Source organism: Colius striatus, chromosome 1, assembly GCF_028858725.1.
Source record: "Colius striatus isolate bColStr4 chromosome 1, bColStr4.1.hap1, whole genome shotgun sequence".
NCBI lineage: Eukaryota > Metazoa > Chordata > Aves > Coliiformes > Coliidae > Colius > Colius striatus.
In genome coordinates, this window is record NC_084759.1 from 178,664,817 (window position 1) to 178,681,399 (window position 16,583).

The 16,583-nt window shown below is 41.6% G+C and overlaps 1 protein-coding gene across 3 annotated transcripts in view; it reads right to left on the reverse strand.

Moving 5' to 3' along the window:
• The window catches only part of IMMP2L (inner mitochondrial membrane peptidase subunit 2), a 472,646-nt gene extending 466,267 nt beyond the window's left edge, over positions 1-6,379 (reverse strand). For all 3 annotated transcript variants that reach the window (XM_061988619.1, XM_061988627.1, XM_061988612.1), the window contains exon 1: positions 6,314-6,379. The gene's annotated coding sequence lies outside the window, so the exon portion shown is untranslated. The remainder of the gene's footprint in view (positions 1-6,313) is intronic.
• Positions 6,380-16,583: the final 10,204 nt, after the last annotated feature.

Below are 16,583 nucleotides of genomic sequence, written 5' to 3' on the forward strand. Positions count from 1 at the left end.
CCTTCCAACCCCTACCATTCTGTAATTCTGTGAGATTCTGCAATTCAGTGTAGTGTCTGATTTATGACAATAGTAAGTTTAAATGCATGTCAGTGAAGCAAGTGAAAGAATCTTCACTGAAAAAACTAATTTCACCAACACATATTTCTGGATCTCTGCCCAGATAGTGACACCTTGAATAAGATCAATAAATTACAAGACTTAAAAGATGTCACAACAAAACCAAATGCACAGAAAAAATAACTTTGAGATATATACACTTTTAAGCATTTGTAAATTACATTTGGATTATGAAAAAAGAAACAAACAAACAAAAAACCACCCACCCCAAACAAATCCACAAAAATTCAGTAGCACTGACAAACTTCAAAGCAGCAACCTTGAAAAAATATTTGAAATGGGAACATGGACAAGAAAAATGCAAGATCAAAAATGCCAGCACATAGCAGGTCAAAGCATTAAGAATTTCACATTGTACAGCTTGGAGATTAAGGCAGATGGAGCACAGCATTATCCGGACTGAAGTATTTGGTGCACAAAAGGTCCAGGGATTATAATGAGCCTCTTGTGGGCACTACAACATATGGAGTAGAGATGCTATTTAGATAGCTCTCTATGTATAAAATGTTGTGGTTTTTTCTTACACTTGCCTGCACATTAGAAGACACTGTTTATCAAACAGCCTGCAGAAAAATCATCAAGTAACATTCAGAAAGCCCCAGGTTACAATATATTTGCAAATATAGGTACTTAAAAATTACCCACAGAAGTATGATAGGAAAAATAGCTGTAAAAACAAGGCATTAGCAGTCATTCACAAAGGAAATAAAATGGCCCATGAAGCGCATCTACACGAAGGCATGTGAGGAAACAAAGGAGGGAATTACCACCTATATGGAAACCAGCTATCCAGCCAAGATTGCTATGTCAGTTTGAAGTAACTATTTAATCTAGTTCAGAAATTGAAAACTATATGCAGTTCTATAATTCATTGCAATAACCAACTTCTGTCAGTCACAATATGCATTTTCCTATAAATCAATGGCATCACACTCGAATTCAAACACACATGATTTGAAATCAAGACTTTCATAACAGAAAATACCAAAACACATGAATGAGCCCAATTCTATTGCAAGCTATGAAATATGAAATTGAGCACAAAAGTGTTTGGTTTAAGTAAGACTGCTACAACTTGAAGACAAGGTTATACCTGGTTTAACAATCACGGCATACAGGATGCCACTCTTTTTAACATGTCTTTTCTACTACTTTCCACAGTGTGGAATATCATTCTCTGAAGGTTTTCGAAACCTGCCTGGACACATCCCTGTGTAACCTGATCAAGGTGGACCTGCTTTAGCAGGATGATCTGGATGACCTCTACAGGTCCTTTCCAATCCCTATCATTCTGTGCTTCTGTGATACAAGGCCAGAATAAACTACTGCCATACAGCTTGACACTGCTTTCTCAGTCTAGTTGTACTTTTCAATAACTTTTACCTTACAGTGATTTTTGTAAGTGTACAAGTATGCAGACTTTTTAGTAAGCTAACTTAGCTCACATAAATTTACCCAAGTGCAGGCTGATGCACACAGAGCAGGACCAGGGAAGTAATTGTCCACTTGTACTCAGCACTGGTGAGGCTGTATCTCAACCACTGTGTTCAGTTTTGGGCCCTTCACAACAAGAAAGACATTGAGGTGCTGGACTGTATCCAGAGAATAGTGATAAAGCTGACAAAGGGTCTGGAGAACAAGTTTTATTGGAAGTGGCTGAGGGAACTGGGGTTGTTTAGCCTGGAGAAGAGGAGGCTGAGCAGAGACCTTACTGTTCTCTACAACTACCTGAAAGGAGGTTGTAGCAAGGTGAATATGGGTCACTTCTCCCAAGTAACAAGCAATAGGTAAAAGGAAAAGTTTCACTAGGGGAAGTTTCAATTGAATATTAGAAAAATATTTTTCACTAAAAGGGTTGTCAAGCACTGCAACAGGCTGCCCCAGAAGTGGTGCAGTCACCAACCCTGAAGAGATCTAAAAGACATGTATGTCCCAGTTATGGACATGGTTTAGTGGTGAATGCGGCAGTATTAGGCTTACAGTTGGACTCGGTCTCGAAGTTCTTTTCCAATCTTTATGATTCTATAATTCCATATGATGATGATGAATGCCACACAATAATCAAAATAGATTAGCCCATCAATTTTTCAGTAAAAACAATCAAAATAGACCAGTACATTTAAGTTCTCCTTTAAAAGTACTGTCCAGTTCCCAAAAGAGTTCTTATTTATCCTTCAATAAGGACAACTCCATCCTGGTATTATTCCACCACAATGGTGACATTTCTGTTCTATTTATGTATTTATACTGTACACATAAGTTTTCCTCACAGTATTCCTTCATCATATTTACCTTCCTGCATCCCCTTGGCGCATAGTCATTGAAGAACACAACTCTACTGCGAGTTGGAAAACATCACAGATCATGGAGATGACTGTTGTATTACTGAAGCAGCAAATCCTAACTCAATCAGCAGTTTCAGTAACTACACATGAATGCTCTGTAATGCTCTGCTATTCTGTTTCTCCTAGGTGAGTCATTTTGTCCTGATACCTACATCTTTTGCTTGTCCTAAAAGCAGCAGACTGTTAGCCTTGATTCCATTATATATGCCTTAGTTTGAATCAAAACAATTACGATTTCCATATAATAGCTCTCATCACTATGAAATACACAGATTATTTTTGCTGTATATCACAATACAGAAAAAGAAGAACAAAAATACAGTTTTGTAATCTTCTCAGAACTATAACATACATAGAAGTTCCCAGAGACAGAAAAAATCTAAAACGACTTTCAGCTTACAAACCACATCAAAATAAAAAAGCTTAAACCACAACAATCAGAAACGTAATCTGTCACAGAATTATTACTGGGAAAAAATCAGTTTAATGTGGAGATTATTTTTCTTTTCATTCTTCTTTTAACTGAGTTCTCTCTGATGTACAATGGCTCAGTCCATATGTTGGTTGCAACTGGAAAGAAATACGTGTTGCTATTCTTACAGATTAATTTTGTGTCTCAAGGACATAAATTTTACCTTCATGGACAATCTTGTATTTCCAAACAAAACACTTTACTCTTCAAATATAAAGCAAAAGGAGAAGAAAATGCAACTGCAAATGAAAGTTACTCTTGACAATTATAGTAACATCTAGCTCATAATGGAGAGTAATGAGACATCCCTCAGTTCTGACAAGTTATTCAGGATTCCATTTTCAGAAGTAAGCAATCAAGAAAAGGAACAGTCATTAGATCCCTTTTCTATGGGTATTGCAATGCCAAAAAAATTTAATAATTATTATAAATAAAATCTTTTCAGAGCAATTAAACTTAAGATGCAATGCAAGGTCTTCAAGTACTATCAAACATGTGACTGGCAGAGTACCAGATGTTCCAACATAAAAGAGACAATAACTATTTTCGCTCATATTTCCGTATCATCAAAGAAACTAACAATCATTAACATATAGTACATAAAGCCCTAAATTACATCCATTTTGGAGCACACTTAAGTGAAAAACGTAACACATATTTAGCTTCTTGCAACTGAAAGTTCTGTGTTGCCTTTCAGCTTAAAGATTCAATGCATGCAAAGAAAGTGAATTTTATAAATTGATTTGAAGTGTCCTTTATAAACAACTACCAGCTGCTGTTATGCTTTGGTCTCAAGTAGACTGCATAAATGAGGCATCTCTTCCAAATCCACTAAACTTGTAAATTTTATTTACAGTAAACAATAGCATAACCTTTAGGTTTCCATTCATTTGCATACTTATCTAGTCAACTCTCTGGATTCTTTCAAGTACTGTGAAAATGCCATGTAGCTGAGGTTATCTGGAATCAAACTTTGACAACAGAAAGAATAGAGGGAATGCATGTAACATTTGAAATGTTTTTTTCTATTTTCAGCATACTTTACAAAGAGAACTAGTTTTCCCATGACTTTTGTAAAGAAGGCTTTGTGCATACTTGCTCAAAACAGGGGAATTCAAAATTACTCGCCCCATAACACTCTTGAGAAATTTAGTAGAAAGGCCTGATGAACCAACTACTTACTATCTACTGCCTGCGTCATATTAATAAACTAAATTTACAAGCTACGATGTAGAATTGTGCCTTCAGAAAATAACTTCCCCTAATAACAATATTTTAACTTTTATCCTTGAACATTAGAGGTCACTGTGGGACTTTCTAAGAGCACACCCAGTATAACAACCATTTACCACCATATTGATTTTGAGTCTGGGATTTTATGACGACTTCAACTGCCATATAAATTTCTCAGGTATGAAGAATAAATAAAACAACTAAACCATACATATAAGGACTAAGGTATTCCAGAAACAGTGGGAATCTGTGGAACACTGTCAGCTCATAACGAATTCAACACAAAATTCTGACTGTGACTGCAAAACCATTTGTATCTTGAAATTTTAGTTCAGCATGATTTAAATCTCTTGATTCAGTCTCTTGGATCTGGATACCACCCACTACTATACATGTGTTCAGTTACTTTCCATCAATTCCAACAGAAAATTGACGGACAACAGACTCTCAGCAATTCTTAACCACAGAAATTAAAACTGATTTTTTTTACAAAATGCATGTAAATTCCGTTATAAAGGTGCGTATTGGGGAAAAAAAAAATCTAATTAAAAGTCTTCTAGAGAAATTTCTGTTAACCTGAAAATGCCTGAGGGGTTTTGTCTTCCAAGTATATTCTGTTAACAATTAATATCTATTTTCTTCCTAGTTGAACATGAACTATGTGTGCCATATGCTTTTGGGGGAGAAAAAGAAAATAAAAACATGCTGGTACAAGAAAATTATCTAGAGAGACATACAGCAGCTTCCCTGTATTACCTCTTTCCTTCTTTGGTATCTCCATGTACTCAATTAACTCCAGCTCAATGGAACAGTAATGATACGATTGAAAAAAAACCAAACCAAACAATCAAAAAAAAAAAAACCAAATGGCATACTAGCTAATTAAAAGATATTGTGAGGTTAGAGTCTATTTGGTGTCCAGCTGTAGTTTTTCTGTCTAAGCTTTTAATTGGTTTTCAAAAAATAAAAATTTATTCACAAAAGATAAGACCACAAAGACACAACAGGAATTGTCGCAGTCTCTTCAGCTTCGAGCGCTGTGAGATTTAGACAGAGAACTATTAAACTACGAGAAGATTGAAGGACAAGTATCAGACATGGAGAAGGAGTCACTTGAAGATGTCCTATCATTATAACAATTACACAAAATAACAACTTATCTCTCAGATGCCCAGGATGTAGCCACTCCATTAGTATAATAAAGAACTACCATTAACTGTAGTCCTCATACGATAAAAACAATACCTAACAGAAATTTAATAAAGCAGAATATGTTAATTGCATCCGGGCCAGGCCAAGAAAAGTGTACAGCATTAGTCCTACTTGCAGACAAAATGCAAGTGCACCAAGACACACAACCACGAAGTCGTTGTCACTGTTTCACATCCAGCTTGCAGTGAGTACACCAGCTCCTTCCCTTAAACGTCACTAAAGTCAATACTATATGGAGAAGTTCAGTGCCTGGCACGACTGACTTTGCCACTTCTTTTTAATCCAATCCCTTCCCACTAGGCGCTAACGCCTCGGGAACTTAAAGGAGGTAAAGCCACAGCAGGAACCCCGCACCCAACAAACCCCCCGACCCCGCGAGCGAGTCAGTAGAAATCGCGCACGACACTGCCACGCTGCGTCCCTCACGCCACGCTACCGGCAGGCGCTCTTACAGCCCATCGCCATCCGCCGGGCGGCACCCTCGGCCGCTCCGCCCCCGGGAGGGGCGCGGCCCTCAGACAGCGCGGAGGCGGGTACCGGGGCGGGCCTCCGCTACCCTCGGCGCGGACATCCCGCGGCCTCCCCACCCACGTGAGGCGGCTCTCGGCCTCGCCGCGCCCCCTCGCTTGCCCGCCAGCTCCCCGCCGGGGGCTCTTCCCTCCCCGGAGAGACGCCACGCGCCCGCGCGAGCCGCAAGGGGCGGTGCCGAGCGCCGAGCGCGAGGTGGGGCGAGGAGGGTTGGCGGCCGGGCCTGCCTCGCGGCACGCGCCGCTACCTCCCTACCGACCCCCGGCCGCGTGTCCACATGCCTGTCCCCGCTTCCCCGTCCATTACGAGGCTCCCTCGCCCAGCCGCGCCCTCCCCCGGCTCACAGAGCCCAGGGCCCGCCCGGCTCCCGTTGCTCCTCCCGCCAGGCGCCCTGCCCGCTTACCCTTTCCTCCCTTCAGCGGGGGGGCGGGCCGGTAGCGCCTCCGCCGCGCGCGACCCGCTCGCGGTCACGTGGTCTAACGGCTGCGGCAGTGCTGGGCGCGGCGCGAGCGGGTTGCGGGCCGGGGCCAAGGGCAAGGGCACAGGCAGGATTGCCCGCCGCTGCGCAGCGCAGCGCCGCCGCGTTCCTTCGGAACACCGCACCAGGATGGGTCGGGCCGGGCCGGGCTGCGGTCCTGAAGCAGAGCTCACGGCTTGGCGGGACGGGTGCTGGGCGGCAGCTGGGATCGCCAGGCGCAGCACGGGGCTCTGCAGGCGGTACAGCCCAACCAGATTACCTTGGGCCAGACACGCACAGAGTAGGCCCTTTGCAAAAAATAGTGTGCTTGGCCTGCATGTACAGGTCGTGGAAGGGACCCCGAAAACTTCAGGTCGTTGGATTGCATCAGCCTTGAGTTCCTTGAGTGATGGTGGAGATCCAAATAGACAAGGACTCTGCTGTGAGGGACATTTTTTGGCAATTGGATAAAAAAAACCTCCCAAGTTCGGATAATAATGCGTAATACTGAGTGGCTTTACATCATATTTCAGTATAAACAGATTCTGTAAGTTGTATCTACTGTAATCCACATAGAAAATGGGAGGACTTTCCTTTAGCTGGTGAGTTCCCTAGAGCCTGACAGATTTCATCTGGACAGACAGCAACCAGTGCTGCTGGGCGTCATAACTGGCTGCAGCATGCTTCCAGACCTGCCTTACTGAGTGGAGTTTGATTTTTTTCACGTCTCATGCAAATGGATACACTATCATTTGAGATTTCTCAGACAGTGTAGTCTGAAGCAAGAGGTTTTTCCAGATACTTTGTGCACCATCAAGAGTCAATGAGCAAGTTCATGCCAGAGAACTCTGTCAAGGGTTATTATGCACATAGAAACTACCTCTGGCTCAGGGAGTCCCTAAATAGATGCTGGGAAATAGTTCTAGTCAGGACACTGTCAGAATCAATATAAGATGACACCACTGCCTGACTCTCTGCAGTCAGTTGCTTGTAGTTTATTGTTAAAATAGTAAATTTTTTATTAAAATATATATTTTTTTATAATGGAAACTATGTTGACTTTGAAACTCAGAATATGAAAGCATAATTTTGTGTAGTCTGATCACATCATTCTACAGAGGTAAAATATTCTTTACACAGTTTTGGGGTGATATTGTTTGCTGAAATAACAGTGAGATGCCAACATATTTGTTACCTAAACCTTTAAACCAGTGCTTGTAACCCTGTTTCATTTTTTATTTTCCCTTGACAAGTTTTTAAGTAATCCTTACCTTTTCAATTAAATAAATAAAAGGTAATCAACAACAAAGTAAGAATGCATTATTTATTTCACACAGCTGAGCTGTATACTCGCTGTGATTCTACAATAGCTTTTCAGTGCGTTACATGGGAATATATACAGTGTTTGGCTGCTGCTATCCACTATCTTCATTGTCATCACTCGTAAAACTTTGAACTGGGAGTTCTTCACAAAATGTTCGCAACTATTGCTGCAAAGCACAATGTTGTGCTTTCAATTGTAATATTAGAGAATTATCTAACAGGAATGTGACTTGATGTTTCCGTGCAGTCAAAGTGGACAATATGAAGTATTTCCTACTGAAACTCTTCTCTTATCAGCAACTTCAGCTGTAAACCTCTCAAGATCTGTTTTGCCACATGAGGGGGTCAACAGAAAGGACACAGACACCAATGAAAAGATTAATCTTACTTTGCTGTCTACTTCAAAATGTTACAGAAAATAAGATAATGCATTCAGTTATGAAAATAAGCCTGTTACAGTCTATTTTTAAGCAGCAAAGAGTATAAGCACATAATCATTACTACTTAAGGATGGCCATAGTGATAAAGGTACAAATTGCCCTAATACTTTACCATCATGCAGATCCGCAATCACTGGGGAGCCCCAGTTGTAGCGAGGATAAGGAGAGCCTGTCCCAGCAGTTGGGAGGTTCTACACAGGGCATCCACTTGTAGGTGAGATCTCCAAAGTCTCTGCAAGAGGGTCCAGCCTTTATATAGTTGAGTAAATGTATTTTGACATTTCAAATGCAGAAACATCTGGTGTTACCCTCTTTGTTGGATTCCACCCAAAGGCTGGCCAGGGCTCAAGGAAGAACCAAGGGGAAGCATCTTTCATTTGTATATCAGATGTCTGGTTTTATAATGTTATCAAAGAGTCTTAAGAGGTCTAGATGTCTAGGACTAGATGGTTTCACTGCCCTATTCTGCTTCAGTATTAACCATGCTGTTGAGAAACAAGTAGGCAAAACCAAAATAGACCAAAACCAGTCTTCAAGCTGCGATTGTACTGGGAAAAAAAGCTGTCACGTCATCTGTAATATTATTCTGTTATTACATATCTCAGTTTATTACATGACTAGGCACCTAAACCCTGCTAGCTTCAGGGCTCCAATAATGGCTTATGGTAAAGGATTACACACTCGTTTTTATGGGTTTTACCAAAGGGAAGTTCAGTGGGACTTACCTATCCACATATATATATATTTATTACAGAGCTATCTGTATATGAACTATTTGTCTAAATTTCCTGTACGTCAAGGTGATAGAGAGCCCTTCTAGGATGGGATCAGTCTCTTTCACAGGTGGATGTTGTGAAGATAAATAATATTTTAGAAGAGCCTGGTTTTCTTCAGTTGCCACTGAGTGCATCTTGATGACTCACTCAAGCATAGACACACTCTCACCATGGGAGGAAAAGCATCGGAGATTCCCAGAGACCCAGCTGAATACCAAATACTGGTGGGAGTACAGGCCAGAATTCCCTGACTGATGTTAGTTAGTACCTGTGTACTTACCTGCGGTCCAGTGCTCTTTGCTTACATAGACAAAGAAAAAGCCTGGCTGGGTTGATTACAATGCTGTATGGAAATTACCATATAAAGATCCTTGGACAAAGATTTCTGTTCCTTGGTGGGATATACTCTTTCAGCCATCACATACTGTTTGTTATGCCTCATATGTACTGAAACACAACCTGGTCAGAATAAAGTAGATTTTGCTTCCAGTTGGTCAGGCAGGCAACAGAGCATGAAACTGTGTAGTGACTGCTCCGTCGGGAAAAAAGAGAAGAATTGAAACACAAGAAAATTTTTCCTGAAATGCTGTGAAACTGGCATAATCTCTGAAGGGCAGAAAATATATGCATACCTTGCATCAGTCAAATTACCTGTGTGGGCTCTCCTCAAGGAAGAGTTACCACCCCAAAATTCTTGTCCTAGGGAAAAAAAGAAGCAAACCTGATTTTCAGTCAGGAGTCTCTTGTCAGTGTAGGTAAAGCCTTGACAGGCTAACAAAAGAATTACCTGTCCAAATGTCATAAATACAGAAAAAGAAAAGTTCCAAGAGGAAAAAAAGAATCTCAGTAATAATACCATAAAATTCTTAAAATTCCCTAACATCCACCTCTGTCTCTCGTCACCCTTATGTTGCCTCCACAGGTGCTAAGTTGATTTGGTTCACAGTGTTGGAAGTTGCTTGTTCCCTTTGTTACCCCTAAAACTTTCTTTTTCCAACTCCCAGGTTTATGTATTTTCGACTGATTGCCAGTGAATTGTTTACAGCCCTGAAGTTTACAGTGTCCTCTTGTGCGTCCTACCACTCCTGTCATTCCATGACCGTAATCCCCTGCATTGAATTATTATGGTAAAGGCTTAAAAATTTCATTCTAACAAATAAATGCATATTACCACTTATTGCCACATGGTATGGTTGTGTCACACAATTATCTAAAATCACACAAAAGTAAAAAAGAAAATTGTAGAGTCATAAAATGTCTTGAGCTGAAAGAGACACATAGGAATCACCAAGTTCAACTCCCTGCACTTTGCAGGACCACCTAGAACTAAATCATGTGATGCTCCTGGATCTCTGACAGTCTTGATGCCATGACCACTTCCCTGGGCTGCCTGTTCAAGTGACCAACCACTCTCTCAGTGAAGAATGTCCTGTCTTAACTTCCCCTGGCACAGCTTCATTCCATCTCATTGTGTTCTATTGCTGATCACCAGAGAGAGATCAGCATATCAGACAACTATCACCTGGTCATCAGCAAATTGTTACAGATAAACATGGTAAACCAGATTTGCAAGCATGTTAAAGAAAGCTCATGTTCTAGTGCTAGACGTAGAAATACTGTATGTATTGAGCCACTGGGCTACATGGGTCCTAAATATTCAGAAATGTAACTCATTGTAATATTACTTGTCACTCAATGATGTTCAGTATATTTAATCAACAGTAACTACTTTGGCATTCAGTTCTTATGTGTAATGTGTAAATCCTTATCTTCCTTTTAAGTGAAGGACTAAAAGTTAAAAGAGTTAGTAGCCATAAACAAATGTAGAGCCATCATAGCAGATTAGTGGTTGTTAAACGCTTAGCATAAAGCAGCCAACAGTTTCTTTGCTGTTACATACAATGCATTCTCTCAGCACTGCCAGATTTAAAAGAATAAATTTACCTGAGTAGAGTCAGTATTTCTGTGCTGTCCTTTCTCATTATAGAAGCTTATTTATGAATCATTTCTTCTGTCCATGCTTTTTAAAGGTGTGTAATTAACTGGTTGCAGGTTGTTAGGTGATTGATTAAGTGTGAACAGGGCACTGATTTGTTTTCTATGTTTGCTTGTTTCCCATAATACTCTGATGAGAGCACGATGTTGAGGCTTTTTTACCCTTTGTATTATTCCTTGCTTGTTTCATCAGATCAAGAAGTGATTTGTGAAGCCATTTGCAATTCCTCAAATTCCATTAAAAGTTAGCATCCAGGGAAGCCTTAATTGAGAACATAAGAAGCGTGAAGACATGAGCAGAAGCACACTCCTGTCCCTAATAACCAGCGTAAGAAAGTGCCTGTTTTTGTCTGAAGTGTAGCAGTACATCTGCCCACTCTCAGCCTGTGATTGATAGTGTGCTGGCTTTGAAGACCAAGACACTTTAGGAACTTTCTGTTGTTCATTACCCAGTCCTCCCCCACCTATATTAACAAGAGAGCAGAGTAATTGTGGGGCACAACCCACCCTTCAACCCAGCAGTAGAAAGGGAGGCATTTTAAGACAGCTTCATCGCTGTGGTCTCACAAAAGCTACCACTAAGATTGTTTACCCTTCTCAAAAGTGTCTGCCCTTGAATTTCTTTAACTACCTTTGCTTTATCATTGTTTCTAGCAAGCATGTTTCTAGCAAGTATCTTGCATCCTGAAAAGTCTGTCTGCTGATGCACGTACATTCCTTGCTTTTACTGGTTCTAGTTTTCAGATTACTTCTAGGTTGCCCCCCACACTTTTTGTTTGCCATGAAATAGCTTCTGGTGATTCTATTTCTGAGTCTAGTCACTGATCCCACAGGTCATAGATAGGAAATCAGAGTGCCATGAGTCTTTCTTAACCTTTAGTGCTGCTGCCTCCCAGCAGAAAGTACTACCATTTATTTTACACTTAAGTCTGGATTTTTATTGTCATCATTTCAGCAAATGTTAACTTACAATTTGAAATGGGAAAAAAAAACAAAAATCCAAACCAACAACAAGAAACCTCAAAACATTTCCCATTGTATTTTTTTTTCTATATTATACCTCAGAAGTATGTTGGTGGCCACTCACACTGGTTATATCAGCCCTGTCACTGTAGCTGGAGGAGAGGAAATGTGAGTGTCTCACTGGACATCTGTCAGCCAGCCAAGGCTGACCCACCACAGTCCCACTGGCAGCCCCGATGAGGAGACCAGGGGACTGAGCACTCTGTGTTCACATGGCATGCTCCTGGTGCACTGCCCAAATGCCTGTGTCCACAATATGTCATGAGTGCAATGTCCTCAGGTGTGACACCTAGCACCCATGCCCTCTGATACCCAACATATGGCTTCCCCAGATCTCTCATTGTGCCCCACTGCCTTCTTTACATTCAGTCCCTCTTGTAGCCCTTCACAGAAGAGTGGCTTCATGGCTGATGGCAAAAGTTGACACCTGCATTAGTGATGGAAAGGTCAGGAAGGTGGCTCTGCTGGGTTCATACAGATGTGCAGCACAGCTGCCTAAGAAACCCCAGCTTCTGCAGTTTCTGTCATTCATCTAAGACCATGAACCAGCGAGATTATGCCAAAAAAGATCACCATGGTCAAGATGACACGGCATGATGACAAAGCATGCCCAGCTAGCTGAGCGGTGTGGGCAGAAGAGACATTATTTCCCTGCCTGTAGTGAGGGGCAGGAATGACTGTTGTAATCAGCACTGTGAGTCTGGCTGTCACTGTGAGTGATGCACACCTGCTGAGAGGTCACACTAACTCTGGGAGTGCCAGCCATGATTTCAGCCACCATTTACTTTGTTTCACCCTGCTAATGTTTACCTGGTACAGTAAGCAGGCACTCTCTTTACCCCACACTGTATTTATGAGTCCAGAGTGAGGATTGCTGCAGTTAGCTCTGTACTGCAGGAACATGTCTTCTCGGGGGGAGATGGATGTGACATGATGTCCACGTATGCAGGCAGAGTTGTCTTCTCTCCTAGGCCAGTGACTGCTGTGACATCTCTCCAGGAACCAATTTATTTTCTTTCTCTCTTTCACCTGCCTTCAGTCATTCAGAAACATTTCTTGACCCTTTCCTATAGCAGCGGGCATCTCCTTCTGTTGCTGTAACAACAGCAGCAGCTCATCTGCACAAGGCAGCCACAGCTGGAATTTTTCCTTTCTCCTCCTGAAAACAGTCCCTCACACTTTGTACCTATAGTATTTACCACCAGCCTAAAGTGCCGATAGCAAAATTCATCGGTCTGAACTATACCACATGGTCCTGTCCTGTTAGAAGGCCCTTACTCAGAGAGGTGAGCTACCTTGTAGGTCTAGATCAATGTATACACTGCCATGTCTGCTCAGTCTTTTTCCAGTACTCAGACTACAGCAATAATGAGGAAAAAAAGAGACAGAACAGAAAGCTGATACTGTGCATAGTAGGTAGTATAAAGGAAAGAGGAACAGCTCTCCATGTAAATAACCTCTAAAGCTGCTCAATGTCTGCTAATCATGTATTTCCCAGCTTCCTTTCTCACACATCTCTCCTGACTTCAAAGCTGGATTTTACTGCATACACTGAATTCTTGCATCTTTTCTATTCATGTAACTTGAAGATGCTTTTTATCATGTAAGAGGTTATCAGCTTGCCACATGTTGAACATTTGTCAATGGCTCGTGTCTTTATATCTAGGGATGTGACAGGCAGAGCTTGAACTTGGGTTCAAGCCAGAGCTGATACCTGTACAGTGCCAGAGCTTATTCTGGGAGAGGGCCTGGTCCAGCCTGAAGCATTTTATGAGCAACATGAGTACTTGTGGCTTGAAAGGGCTGACCTTCTTGCTGTTATGGAGTAGAACTCATGTAAATCACAAAGGACATCAGGTCAGTCAGCAGAAAGAGGTATGAATCTTGTATGTTGGGGTATTGGGGTAGTGGACAGGCTTGACCAAGCTGCTGGTGTTGTTTTGTGTAGATGATCCTGTGAGGAAACCATGGCAAAATCTGATGTAGCTTGTGTGCCCTGATTGCATGGAGGGTCAAGGCAGGAAGTTGCTGGGTGCATCTGATGTGTTTGCAATGTCCAAGTTTGCTACTGCAGTGTTGAAGGCCACATTATGTTGCTGCTCTTCTAGTTAGACAGTTAAGCTTGGTGAAGGTACTAACATAAGGTTGCAAACACATTATGCTTAATTTCCATTATGGACCAAGTGTGTCAAAGCCATCTATGTTACCTCATCAGGAAATACATTGGAAAGAGCCTTCCAGCCACCACTCCAACTGAGAAAAAGCGATGTATTAACTCTATGCACCTGCTCTGATAGTTCCAGTATCAACACCCAGATTAGACTATCTGGGAAGTGCAAATCCTCCTCCTCCATCAGTCAGGGAATATGAGGACGCCGCTGCTCTGGGGAAGAAGCAAACTAGTGTTTTGTGGAGAGCCTAGCCAAGGGTAGTGATATGCTTGGGCTAAGAGACCACAAACATGCAGCCATACTGGTAGTTTCAGAGACAGATTCACCGATGGTATTAAGGCCCAAAGCTTCAATGTCCTCCTTTTCCTATCTGTTTTTTATTGGCTGGAAAACAAAGGAGTTTTTGTCACCATCTATCACCCCCACCAGCACATATTAACATGACAAGTTCAAATTAGGAAGCTTCATTATCAAAATCTTCTTGGAAAACTGCATCTACAAGCAAAAGTGTCTCTGCCATCATCACAAGTAGATGGCACAGGCATCTTTACTCCCTTTCTTTTAATGCAGAACAAGTTGCCAGTTTATCTGTGAACATCCTGAGCCGTCCAAGCAGTGATTGCCTCGTAAAGATGCTCGGTCCAGAAGAAGACCTTAGTGAGGTTGGATGCTTCATATCCAATATCTGTACAGAGAGCTTTCTGACAGTATCTAGTGGAGCTCTAGGTTACCTGCCTTGTAGCTTAGCTGTTATAGTGGTCTGGGCATAGGACCCCTGTGTAGTTTGTGAGGCGCCGTGCGCATTGCTTCTGCCACAGTTAATGAAGATCAATGCATGTATGGTAATAATCCCAGGATCACAGGAGAACATGGCAGCCCAACTGAAGTAGCAGAGACTTGCAGGAGCAGTATTAGCAGATTTAAGCAGATCCAGGGGACCTTACAGGTTGATCCAGCCACCTGCATAGTAGGGAGGTGCCCTGCAGAGCTGAGTACTTCCAATTTCCATCCTTTCCTTTGCAGCTGCCAGATGGGATGCCACAGGAGGTGCTCTGAGAGCTAATCAGTGACAGGAGGACAGGAAAGAGGCCTCAAGGCTACACTGGAAATGGTGGAGGGGCAGCTGCTATCAAAAAAAAAGGTAATAATTTTATTATTCAAACCATTTGTGTAGAAACAGTTACAAAATACAGGTTTTTCTAATGTAATCCTACAGAGCAAGCCAAAGCCAAATCTTTCCCCTACTACTAATGTCTTGGAACCATTTTTTTTTTTCAAAGAAAATTGATACTGGCCTTCAAGATGGTTCTCAAACAAATACAGAAATAGTGCATAGCAATCAAAAACCCCAACCTCAAACCCCCACAAACACCCAAAGTGAATGGACATTGTTTGACTTATCGTCAGGATCTTGGTCTGTTCGCAAGGTTTGATATCATCTGTCAAATTTCCCATTCTGGTCTATGAAAAGTGGCATTTTTCCCTCTGAAAAATCCTACCCTTAAATTATACTGCATAAAGTAAAATCAGCATGAGTGGTTTGCAATTGAGAGAGTGGGAGCTGCAATGGAAGTAGGGGAGCAGGCTGAGAGCTCCACAGAACAGCAGAGGCATGAGGAAATTGCGCCGAGGCGTGCACAGGAAAGTGTACTGAAATGGCAAATAGGAGTCTGCAGGAATTAGTAGGGGAGAAGCAAGCAGAAATATAATAGACAGTGTGGGTGAATATGAAAGACAAATGGCAAAAACAAAGCCATTTATAACAGGCAGGAACAATTAAGCTGTGTAATTACAAAATCCCGCTGACTGAACTCCTATACAATTACTGAATGGACATGTACCCCGACTGCAGCACTTTGAATGAGATAGCAACAGTTTCTCTCTTTTGTTTCTGATTCAACTCCCACTCCCAGTCAGCAGTGGCATACGCGATATCATTGTTTTCTGCATGAGCAGGAGCATGGCCAGCTATGGACAGCCTCGATAGAACAATGCTGGTTAATCAAAGCCTTCCTGTGAGCAAACACAAGGCTGGAGAGGCAGGGATAATTAATGCCTAGTCAGCAGTGTGACACTGGCAATAGTGGCATGAAATCAGCCTTGAAAGGCTTTCTTTACTAATGCTATGCAGAACTTAATTTCTTTTTTCCTTTATCAGTAATTTAGTAAACATAATACATTCCTTACTAATATATTTACCCCAAGTACATGACACAATGTTACAAGAGGAGAGTGGGTGTCAATGTTAAGAGCAATTGGCATGTCTGTTTGCCTCTATTTAGTGTGTATTTGGGGGAGGTCTTATTAAAGGTTGTCAGGTCACAGTGTTCCGAGCACATCTGTTTGCTGAATCAAGTTTTACTTATAATTGTATTCTAATTCTAATTGAGTTAAGATGTTTTTAAAAATTCCATCAGCACCTTCTGAATTGAAGAAAAAGAGCTGCAGTCTTTGAGAGCTGCATTTCTAAATCTCCCATGGGAAAAAT